This window comes from Cricetulus griseus, unplaced genomic scaffold (assembly GCF_003668045.3).
Source record: "Cricetulus griseus strain 17A/GY unplaced genomic scaffold, alternate assembly CriGri-PICRH-1.0 unplaced_scaffold_131, whole genome shotgun sequence".
Classification (NCBI taxonomy): domain Eukaryota; kingdom Metazoa; phylum Chordata; class Mammalia; order Rodentia; family Cricetidae; genus Cricetulus; species Cricetulus griseus.
The window spans coordinates 8,928-20,273 of record NW_023276844.1 but is presented as its reverse complement, the minus strand read 5'-3'; the positions used below and the strand labels follow the sequence as shown (position 1 = coordinate 20,273).

The 11,346-nt window shown below is 42.1% G+C and overlaps 1 pseudogene; it reads left to right on the top strand.

Moving 5' to 3' along the window:
• The first annotated feature begins 2,108 nt into the window (after positions 1-2,108).
• Positions 2,109-2,848, top strand: LOC113838574 (annotated as a pseudogene).
• Positions 2,849-11,346: the final 8,498 nt, after the last annotated feature.

Sequence of the window (11,346 nt, the reverse complement as noted above, 5' to 3'; positions counted from 1 at the left end):
TTAGATATTAATAAATAAAAACCACAGGAAACTCCTAGTTGTATTCTCATTTTCAGAGGCAGATAGCATGGTGTGGAAGGCATGTCCAGTGGGTAAATAACAGACTCAGAACTCCCAGATGCCAGCTGAGACTGGTTTCATTTTAAAGAACAAGAGAGGGCTCAGAGTTTGGAGCACTAGCTGCTCTTCCAGAGGTCCTGAGTTCAATTCCCAACCACCACAGAGTGCCTCACAACCATCTATAAAAAGATTTGGTGCCCTCTTCTGGTGTGCAGTCATACATGCAGGCAGAATACTGTGTACATAATAAATAAATATTTATAAAAATAAAGGAAACTCCAAGCAATGGTGGCCCACAACTTTTTAATCCCAGCACTCAGGAGGCAGAGGCAGGAAGATCGCTGTGAGTTGGAGACCAGCCTGGTCTCCAAGAGCTAGTCCGAGGACAGCCTCAAAAGCCACAGAGAAACACTTCCTCGAGGAAAAAAAAACAAAAGAACAGGAAGTAAAGTTAAACTGAGCAGCACTGTTGTGAAGCAGGGTGAGTCTGAGAGGACAGCCTGTATAGTAACAGATAACAGAAACCTAATATCCCAAGAGCAAGAGCTGGAGAGATGGCTCAGTGGTTAAGACTGCTCTTCTCGAGGAGACTAGTTTGGTTTAGTTGGTTCACAACATCCTGTACCTGGATACTGCCGGGCATCTGATGCCATCTTCTGGCCTCTGTGCACACTGCAAGCCCAGATGCACATACTCATAGATGAAAAGGAAATGCCCAAATTAATAAATGCTTATTCCCCAAGCAGTTTCTAAACACCTTCAAGGTTTGTCACGTGTGTGTGTGTGTGTGTGTGTGTGTGTGTGTGTGTGTGTGTGTGTGTCTAATGGATGGTTGCTTTTTGAAGGATGGGAGATTCTTTTCTTATCTCCACTTATATGTGGAGTTATGGCAGCAAGTGTTTAGCATGGTGGCAGGAGCAGGAACTTGAGATACCACATTTTCTTTTTTTTGTTTTTGAGACTGGGTTTCCCTTTGTAACTTTTGGTGCCTGTCCTGAAGCTTGCTGTGTAGACCAGGCTGGCATGGAACTCACAGAGATCCTGCTGCCTCTGCCTCTCGAGTGCTGGGATTAAAGGCTCCAGCCATCACTCCCTGGCTCAGTTATATTTATGTTTTTCCTGCTTTTAGAATGAAAATAGCCATCATTGTATTCAGTTCTGTCTTTTGAAGTAGCATCTCCCATATCCCACACTGGCCTGATAGTAGCTATAAAGCTGAGGCTGGCCTTAAAATTTCTACTTAAGCATCCAGTGTGTAGTGGTGCATGACTCCATTAGCATCCCCAAGCTACTCCTGTCGCCCTCCTCCTAAGCAAAACACTCACCACAGCTTCTGGAGTTTGCAGGCCGGTTGCCTCAGACCTTCCCCCAGCAGCCACAGTCCTCTGTCTCCCAAGTCGTTGAAGCTCATGTCCAGTTTTCAGAGGCAAGAGTTGAGTTGGAGCACACGGGCAATCCATCTGCATGCATCTGAGCCCAGCTGTCAAATGCCCAACCTAGAGGAAGGGATAGCCAAGGTGAGTTTGTCCCATGCCTTTTGGTTAGTTCACCAGGTCTGGGCTTACATGCCAAATTCCTTTGCTGGGTGCAGGGGTATGGCCTTGCCCACCTTTGAGAGAGACAAGGGGAGAAGGCAGAGAGGAAGGCAAGACAGAAGGCAAGGGACAGGCAGCTCACAATTGGCTGTAATTCCAGTCCTAGTCAATCTAAACTAGTCTTTTGGACTCTGTGGGTACCAGGCAAGAGCTTGGTCAAAAACATACATGCAGGCAGAAAGCCACATCTGTCAAATTTTGTAATTTGAAAAAAGAAGAAAGGGGTGGGGCTGTGGTGGTGAACACATTTAACCCCAGCACTCAGGAGGCAGAGACAGGGGGATAGCTCTGAGTTCGAGGCCAGCCTGGTCTACAGGGCAAGTTCCAATACAGTGGAGGGGGAGAAGGAAGGCGGCGGCTTGCCCAGAGTCCGGCTCCCGAGCCATTTCGTACCTGGAGAGAGCCAGCAAGGGACCTGAGGTGTGGCATGCCATGGGCAGAGGCCTGCTGAAAATGAGTGAACATAAACTTGTGGTAGTTGGAGCTGATGGTGTAGGCAAGACTGCCTTGACGATACAGCTAATTCAGAATCTCTTTGTGGATGAATATGATCCTACAATAGAGGACTCCTACAGGAAACAAGTAGTAATTGATAAAGAAACCTGTCACTTGGACATTCTCGACACAGCAGGTCAAGAGGAGTACAGTGCAATGAGGGACCAGTACATGAGGACTGGGGGGGCTTTCTTTGTGTATTTGCCATAAATAATACTAAATCATTTGAAGATATTCACCATTATAGAGAACAAATTAAAAGAGTAAAAGACTCTGAAGATGTGCCTATGGTCCTAGTAGGGAATAAATGTGATTTGCCTTCTAGAACAGTAGACACAAAACAGGCTCAGGACTTAGCAGGCAGTTATGGGATTCCATTTATTGAAAACTCAGCAAAAAAAAGACAGAGAGTGGAGGATGCTTTTTATACATTGGTGAGAGAGATCCGACAGTACAGATTGAAAAAAATCAGCAAAGAAGGAAAGACACCTGGCCATGTGAATATTAAAAAATGCATTGTAATATAATCTGGGTGTTGATGATGCCTTCTATACATCAGTTGAAGAAATTCAAAATCATAAAGAAAAGATGAGCAAAGATGGTAAAAAGAAGAAAAAGAAGTCAAAGACAAAGTGTATAATTATGTAAATACAATTTGTACTTTTTTCTTAAGGCATACTCAAGTAAAAGTGGTAATTTTTGTACATTACACTAAATTATTAGCATTTGTTTTAGCATTATCTAATCCTATTTTTTTCTGTTCGTGCAAACTTTCAGCTTTTATCTTAAATGCTTATTTTAAAATGACAGTGGAAACCTCTTTTCTCTAAGTTCCGGTATTCCCTGGGTTTTGGACTTCAACTAGCAATGCCTGTGGAAGAGACTAAAGACCTGAGACTGTCTCCCCAGGGTTTGGTGCATGTAGTTGATTCCACGCTAATTCTTTTAACCAGCTGTGAGCATTGTGTGACCTGGAGTAGTGAAGCTTTTGATCCATCTCTGCTCTGTTTCATCTAGACATTGAGTGAATTAATTAGTAATTACAGCTGCATTGAGACCCAAGCCTTTGGAATCACAGATTTATGGGCTTCCCTTGATTCACATTTAGCATGTCCTAGAGTTTATCATCCTTCATAAGTGTAGTTAGACTGTTCAAAAAGGCTTTCTCTTTAATATATTACAAGGTGACACAGATCCCAACTCCCCTCGAGTCTCAATACTTGAGGAGGGAAGTGCATCCATTTGATGGAAAGGCCTTAGAAGGAGCAAATTTGGATTATATAGATTATGCCCAGCCTTTAAAATTATTAGTGTTTTGTTCTGCTCATTCTCCTACAGGAGTTTTTTGGCAAGAGAGTCCTATTCTTTGGCTCCATTCTCAGGCCTCCCCATGGAAATCAGTGGTATCCTATCCCCAAGCTATAATTGCACACCTATTTAAAGAGCAAAAGATTGCTTTGCAGACTTTTGGTAAGGAGCCAGATCAGTTTGTTACACCCTTATCCCGTCAACAAATAGTCGCTACAAAATAATAGTTATGATTTGAGCATTTTTCTCTCTGCTACCCAGAGAGATTTTGATAATTATTACCCATGCAATAATCTGGTTTCCTTTTTTAAGATACATCCTTTGATTTTTCAAAAGATATGGTCTCAGCCTGTTTCCAAGGGGTGAATGGTTTTCACAGAGGGTTCTTCAAAAAGGACAGCTATAGTTGTATCTTATCCTATCATTAAGATAGCCATATTTGCTGCAACTTCTGCCCAAATGGCCAAAATTTTAGCCTTGGCCATGGCTCTACAACTCTTCCTCAGGGAAGCACTAAACATCTATACTGATAGTCAATATGTAGCTCAAATTGCCCAACCCTTGGAAATGTCTGTCTATGTTGCCACTCTCTCCAGAGAGTCAATTTTGTCAAGATTTTGAAATTACCCCCAAAACTGGTATTCCTTACAACCCCCAAGGACAGGCTATTGTGGAACATGCTTAGGACACTTTAAATGTCTATTTAGTTAAGGTAAAGAAGGGGGACCTTGAAGATCACCTTTGCTCCCCTAACTCTATCACTTATTTTCTATCTTAAATTTTTAACTGTTGATGATTCTGGTAACTCCGCAGCCGACCGTCATTGGTGGTCCACTGCACAGAAAAGACGTTTGTTTAATTGGAGAGACCTTCCCTTAGGCCTTTGGAAAGGGCCAGATACAATTTTGGTGTGGGCCCTGGGTTCTGTTTGTGTTTTCACACAGGATGGCGAGGCCCCAATTTGGGTTCCTGAGTGTTGTGTGCTCCTGGTTCCTGCTAATATGCTTTAGACATCTAATGACTCATTGGGTGTTGGGACCCAGGCCCTACAGGGTCTCTAACAGTGGTTTTCCAGTATAACCACAGGTACCTCCTGTTTTCCTAACCTTGCCCCACTAGGATCATGATGTGAACCCTTTGACCTGGGATTTTGAAAGTTTGTATACAAGGCTGCTTCACAATAAAAGTTAGGAACATTATCTCAGTAAGAGAACCAGGCATCTTGTGTTTCATCCAGATCTCCAGGCTTTTGCCTGATACTCGGACTTAGTGGTGGCCAAGAGCAGCCACAAATTGAGGTCCCACTGAGAACAGGAACAAAAGGGGACCCTGAGAGATCACCCTCAGAATGCTGGCAAGCAAATCAGAATTTGTGAGGGTGGATTGCAAAAGGTACTGCAAAATAGGTGCTTCAACTCCTAAGAGAGTTTGATTGGTATAGAGATCTCAGTCAATCACACAGAGAAAGTTTAAAGAGACAAGGTACTGGTAAGATTTCATTTTAACAGTGGATTAAGCAATAATGCTAAGAAAATTATTAACGAAATCCAGGAAATCTACCTCTGAGGAATCCCTCCTCCATGAACTGCTCCAGTCAGATGAAACGGATGTGGTGTGCACAGGCTGGCTGGAGAAATCAGTTCCTGAGAAAAAGTTGAGGCGCTATGCTTGGAAGAAACACTGGTTCATGTTGCAGATCGGTAAGATGTGTGGTGACCCAGATGTTCTAGAATACTATAAGAATGAACACTCCAAGAAACCCTTGGGGATCATCAACCTAAACTTCTGTACACAGTTGGATGTAGCCCTGACCTTCAACAAACAAGAGCTCCAAAAGAGGTTCATGTTTGACATCATTATCAATGAGCACACCTTTTACCTGGTGGCTGAGACAGAGGCTGACAGGAATAGGTGGGTCCAGAGCATCTGCCAGATCTGCAGCTTCAGTCAAACTAAAGAGAGCACTGACACCCTGAGAAACCTTTCTTTAGTCAGTCATAATCTCTGCTCTTCTCCAGCTGAATTCAGCAGCTCCAGTCAGTCCCTGCTCTGAGCAGGGTCTGCGGTAGATAGTGATTATTTGTACATATTCAAGGCACCCAGAAACACGCTGTGTAAGGAATTTGGAAACCTCCACGTGGACTCAGCCGTATCTCCCCCACCACAGCATCCTAAGACACCTTGCAGGGACAGCCCTAAAAAGAGACGTCCAGTCAGTGACTACAATTATCCAACACGAGGTGAAGAAACTGCCTGCTGGTCTGCTAAATCTCTAGAAAAGACTATCGTGGGTCAATCAGACAGTGCCAGCTGTGATTTCAATTATATGCCCATAAACCCAGGTTCTGACATCCCCATGAGCACAATGCCCCATCATTTTGCCAGCTGAGGAAGCAAGATCCAGCCACCCTGGTCAATATCCACCTCAAGCCTGGCCAAAAAGCAAAGTCAGTACCCCTTGACCTGAGTAACCACACTGTCATCAATGAGCTCCCATTCAATTCATTTGTCACCAAGTCTTGGTCCATGTTCAACCACACCTTTAACCCCAGCTCCTCCCAGTACTGGCATTCCATCTCCAATACAGACTCTGGAGACAGTGAGGAGAACTGTGTCCCTGTGCAGAACCCAATGTCTTCATCTCCTGTACCCAGTGGCACTAACAACCCAGCTCCAAAAAAGAGTACTGGCAATGCCAATTACATAGCCCTGGACTTCCAGGCAATTTCCCCGAGACCTCACCACAAGCCATCCACATCCTTGTCACATCAGATGACAAAGGAGAATATGTCCAAATAGATAAATAATAAACCCAATCCCTACAAAAGACCCTACAGGAATGGACAAAGATGCATCAGTCTTCAAGATGCTCCAGAGATTCCAAGCTATGGTAAGGATGGCCATCCCTGACACCTCCTCTCCTTTGTGAAGTTTGTTCAAAAGATGAATGTATTTTTTTATGTATGGTGTGGCCACACATGTGTGTATATGAAGTGTGATCGTAAATGTGTGACTGTTAACAAAAGAATGCCATTGTGTTGTCTTTAAATAATTGATTGCTGGGGAAGGGGCAACAATTGTTAAAGTACACCTTATGTGGAAGAGAAATTTCTGCTTTTTTCCATGGAGGGTGAAGAACTGTGGATTCTTTCCATACTGGTATGGTTTCATGGGGCAGGACCCCATGAAGCAGTGGCCCATGTGATCCTTATATTTGTTTTCATTTATAATTGGTCAGTTAGAAATGGTAGTGGATACAGTCAATCACTTTTTAAAGGAAAAAGAGGAATAGGATATAGAATGATAATTTGTATTGGAATGGATCATTTGTTGATACTTTGTATTGGAATGCATCTTCATTTGTTGATATTAGTTAGGTTTTCTAGATATATAGATATTCTTCAAACCATTCAAAGACCTCTGGAATATATAGCATTTAAATGGTTTAGGGTTTTTCTTGACAGTGAGACACAACTTCTCCTGGCACAGCAGTTACATCTGAGAGCAAGATGGGCATTGAAGAAATAAAGTTTGCCTTTGACATTGCAAGACTTGCTGTTTGGGCAAGAAGCTGCTCTTGCCTGAATTGTTTGACTGTTGCTTTATACACTGGACATGCAGGACCCACAGGAAAGTGACTGCTGAAACAATATGGGCAGTCATAAAAGGTTCCAGCTTCATGGAAGAGTCTGCCAGATATTCTACTGGACAGAGAAAAAAGGTGATGGACAATCTACTAATGTAGGTGGAGAGTTTAGAATTTCCTGTTTTGCTGAGAAGTCTGTCAGACACATTGTGACCTGTAGGCTAAAAATGGATGACCCTACTTTACCAAGAAATTTTGGGTGACTGTCTAGGAAGCAAGATGTGTCTGTCATTTCTAGAGTTTATATATTATTGTTCTATGGTCTTTGATGGAGTTGAAGATAGATAGTTATAGTAACACACTAAGATAGAATGGTTAAAATCTTATAGTTCTTACTTGATAACTGTTTTGTTATATATAAAGAAGGGGGAGATGTTGGGACCCAGACACCACAGGGTCTCTGAGTTGTTTTCCAGCATAACCACCGGTACCCCCTCTTTGTCTGACCTCACCCTACTAACATCAATATCCTGTTGTGAACCCTTTCACCACAATAAAGGTGAGAGCCATTCTCTCAGAAAGTGGACCAGGCATCTTGTCATTCATCCAAATCTCCAGGCTTTCACTCAATACTCAGACTTAGTGGTGGCCAAGGGCTGCCAGAGAGCAGCATGCACAAACAGACTCAGCTATCTGCTGGCATAGACGATGGTTCCACAGCAACAGTTAACACTGTCATCCTAACATGTCACAGATTTTCAGGTTTAAAATAAACCCAGGAGCGAGAGTCGTCTAGGAATACATCATGTCTAAAACCTAATCAAAATGCCTTTCTTTAGTCAACATGACTCCCAGAAAGAATTAAATATGTGTTTGCTCATGTCAAGTCATTTTAAGTGAAAAGGGAAATTATTTTTATATTATATGTACATGCTTAACTGTTCTGTCTCTTCCCATGTGTATATAGGAAATGCTCAGACATATGATTAAATAATGACCATTATTTAATCATATGTGAAGAATCTATTTCACAACACAAAGTACATGTATGTTCGTGTACATGGACATATATATGTAATGCAAATCTGACTTTTAATGAACACATATATTTCAAGAGGTAGCTTTAAATATGGAAATCACCTAACAGATCATTGATTCATCCAGGTTCTTTATTTCACAGAACAAAACAAACAAAATAAAACACATTGCCCCTCCCCACAGAAGCTGAATACTCCTATAAGGCCTGTCTGTACAATAATGGTATGTGCACACATATAAAATGCACCATAAGGCTCTTCCTCAGTCCAGTCACACAGGTTCATTCTTCTCCCCTTGAGTCTGGGCCAGCACCCCCTCTCCCCAGGCTCCTGCACAGCACTGACCAGCGATGCTATTTTCCAGAGGTTTGTGTGATTGCAGGAGGGGTGCCCTGAAATCTGACTCACTCTCACTCACCGCTGCACCTTTAGCACCAGGCAGTAGTCATTTAACTGTGTGGAGCAGATATTTAACTGCACATTGAATGAATGATAATCACTGTTATGAACAACGGAGAAATTCATGCTTCATTAATGTCCTTTTCCCATCATTTTGGAAGTGTGGGTATCATCCTGTGCTGTCTGTAGGGTACACCCTTGTACCGGGGGTGCTTCCAAATAGTTGAATAGATACTTCACATTCCCTCTGTGTGGGTGTCTCTTTCTCTCTTTAGCTCTGAGTTTTAAGCAGGGTCTTTAGAATTGCTGAGATCATGTTCTGCTCACTGACCTACACCCTGCTCTAAACAGAACTAACAATTATTCTGTATCTGATGATAAGGGCTTCACACTTTGCCTGTGGCAGCGTGCCCTGTCCTTCAAGGCTCAACCATGTTGGGCTTTGTGAATTACCTGACTCACACATCATCACCTAGTGTCTGGAGTATTGAAGTTCGTGGGAGCTTTCCCGTAAGACAGTAGACCAAGGGACGTGAATGATCTGTATAGAAAGTGAGGATCCCATTAATACCATAATTTAAAATAATAACTTCCCCCAGCAATAACAATCATTTATAAACAATAAAGAGTCATCAGTTTCTGGAATATATAAGCAGGATGACAAATGCTGTCCACACAGCAGCTGGTAGGGAGCAGCACCTACAACCTTAGAGGTGAGGGCCACAGCTGTGGGCAGAGGACTGGCAAAGCCTGGTGTCACCCCAGAGGCATGGGATGTGAAGCAGAGAGCCTTCTTCTCTTCTCAGCCAATACCCATGCTTTTGCTTTATTTCAGATTCTGGGGGTCTCTTGCATCTCTTGGCTTCTTGCACCACCCTCCAGTTTCCAAGTCAACAACCTAGCTCCTTTCTACCTTGCTTCTTTCTCTCATCTGTGCTTCTGTTATCACATGTCCTATTCTGACACTGCTTTCTTCTCTTCCCTTTGAAGACCCCTGAGGCTGCATGGGACACATCTGGATGCACTCTCCATCGTAAGATCTATGGCTCAGTCACTCATGCAGGTCTCTTTTTGCCAGCAAGGAGGCTAAGATTAGAGTACTGGTGAGCTGGAGATTCCCAGAACCACCACATCGTAATTTCAGCGTGTGAAACATAACAAAAGGAGTCGGCAAGCTTTCCATGTGTAAAACTATGCCAGCTGGGTTTGGAATGAGGGCTCAGTGTTTGAGAGCACACATACTGCTCTTTCAAGAACTGGAGTTCAGGTCCCAAAACTCATATCAGGTGGCTCACAACTGTCATTCTCCAGCTCCAGGGGTATCTGATGCCTCTGTCCCCTGCTGGCACCTATACTCACACCCCCAAACCCCCTGTTTCCTTTCTCCTGACTTTAGATCACTCTGCTCTTTTACCATGCCAGGTTCCATGTCCCCACTTTACCAACTGAGCTTTTTGTATCTGGTGAGATCACTCAAAATACCACATCATTTTATTTATTTATTTATTTATTTATTTATTTATTTATTTTTGGTTTTTCAAGACAGGGTTTCTCTGTGGCTTTGGAGGCTGTCCTGGACCTAGCTAAAAGACCACATCTTACTGATCCCAAATTTTAAGAAGCAAAGAAAGAAAATGACACAGATTTAATCAAAGGAAGCAATAATGACAGGTTTATTTAAAATTTTCCAGTAGAGAAATCATGTTAGTGTTGGAATAAAGGTACTCAATGTATAAGAGCAGGGGAGAATAGAAAAAATTATCAAAAGAAAACAAAACCAAACAGTATAAAACAAAACAAAACAAAACAAAACAAAAATGTTTGAAATGGATTCCAATAGGGAACTTCTTTAAACCTGTGAATAAGAAACACAGTTACCAGGTTTGGCAGACGATTCATTTGGAAATTAAAGCCTATGTCTGTATTGTAAACTACATAAAAACTGCTCATTGAATTCAAGCCTTTCATATACTGGGCACTGAAACACAAAGGCAGTTGATTTGCTAATAAAAGGATTTATTCATTTGTCCTCACAGTTACAGGAATTAACCAGCTGATTTACTGCAGTGTAGAGCAGATGAGATAAAAGAAAAGAAAGGGAAAGAGTCAGATAAAATTCTAAAAAACCAAAACACAGCAAATTCAGACACCAGCTTTCTCCTTTAAGACAACAAACTGAACGTTAGGTCATGGTCTACATTTCTGGTTATCATTTCCTTTCCCCCACCCTACCCACAAATACCTTCTATATCCACTAACCATTAAGACTATTCCTTACCTCCAAATGTTCTGTATACACATATTTAGCAAGGAGCACAATCCTGATGTCATTCAGAGAGCACTACAGTCAGCATACAGTTTTAGAAAGAATACTGTGAATGTCATAAAGATTCACCTTTAAAAACAAAAAAGAACCCCATTCATTTCTAAACAAATAGTTTTACAACATTATAAAACCCATCAAAAGATGATTCAGTGTGGGCTCGGAACCTGATGAAGTGCACACTTCAAAGACTATTAAGGTAATACTCTGCCAAACACTCCCAACAAAAGGACTGCACAGGATTGTTCTTCTAATAGATAAATTGTCCATGCCCTGGCCATCTCCTTTAAAACTATACACAAAAGTCCTGCTAAAAGTCAACATTTTAGTTGATCACACAACAGAATGTCACAATGTAAACTAAACAGATTCTTGATATCAGCATCATGTTACCAATATTTGTTAATTTCTCAATCCAACAGTTGGTCACAGAGGTCAAGTATTATCAAGGTTCCCTTGTCAGGTTTTCATGCGTCTGACATACCCATCCTTCAAGTACATGCAAGGTTCAACAGTTTGCAAGAGACAGAAGCCAGAAGCCCT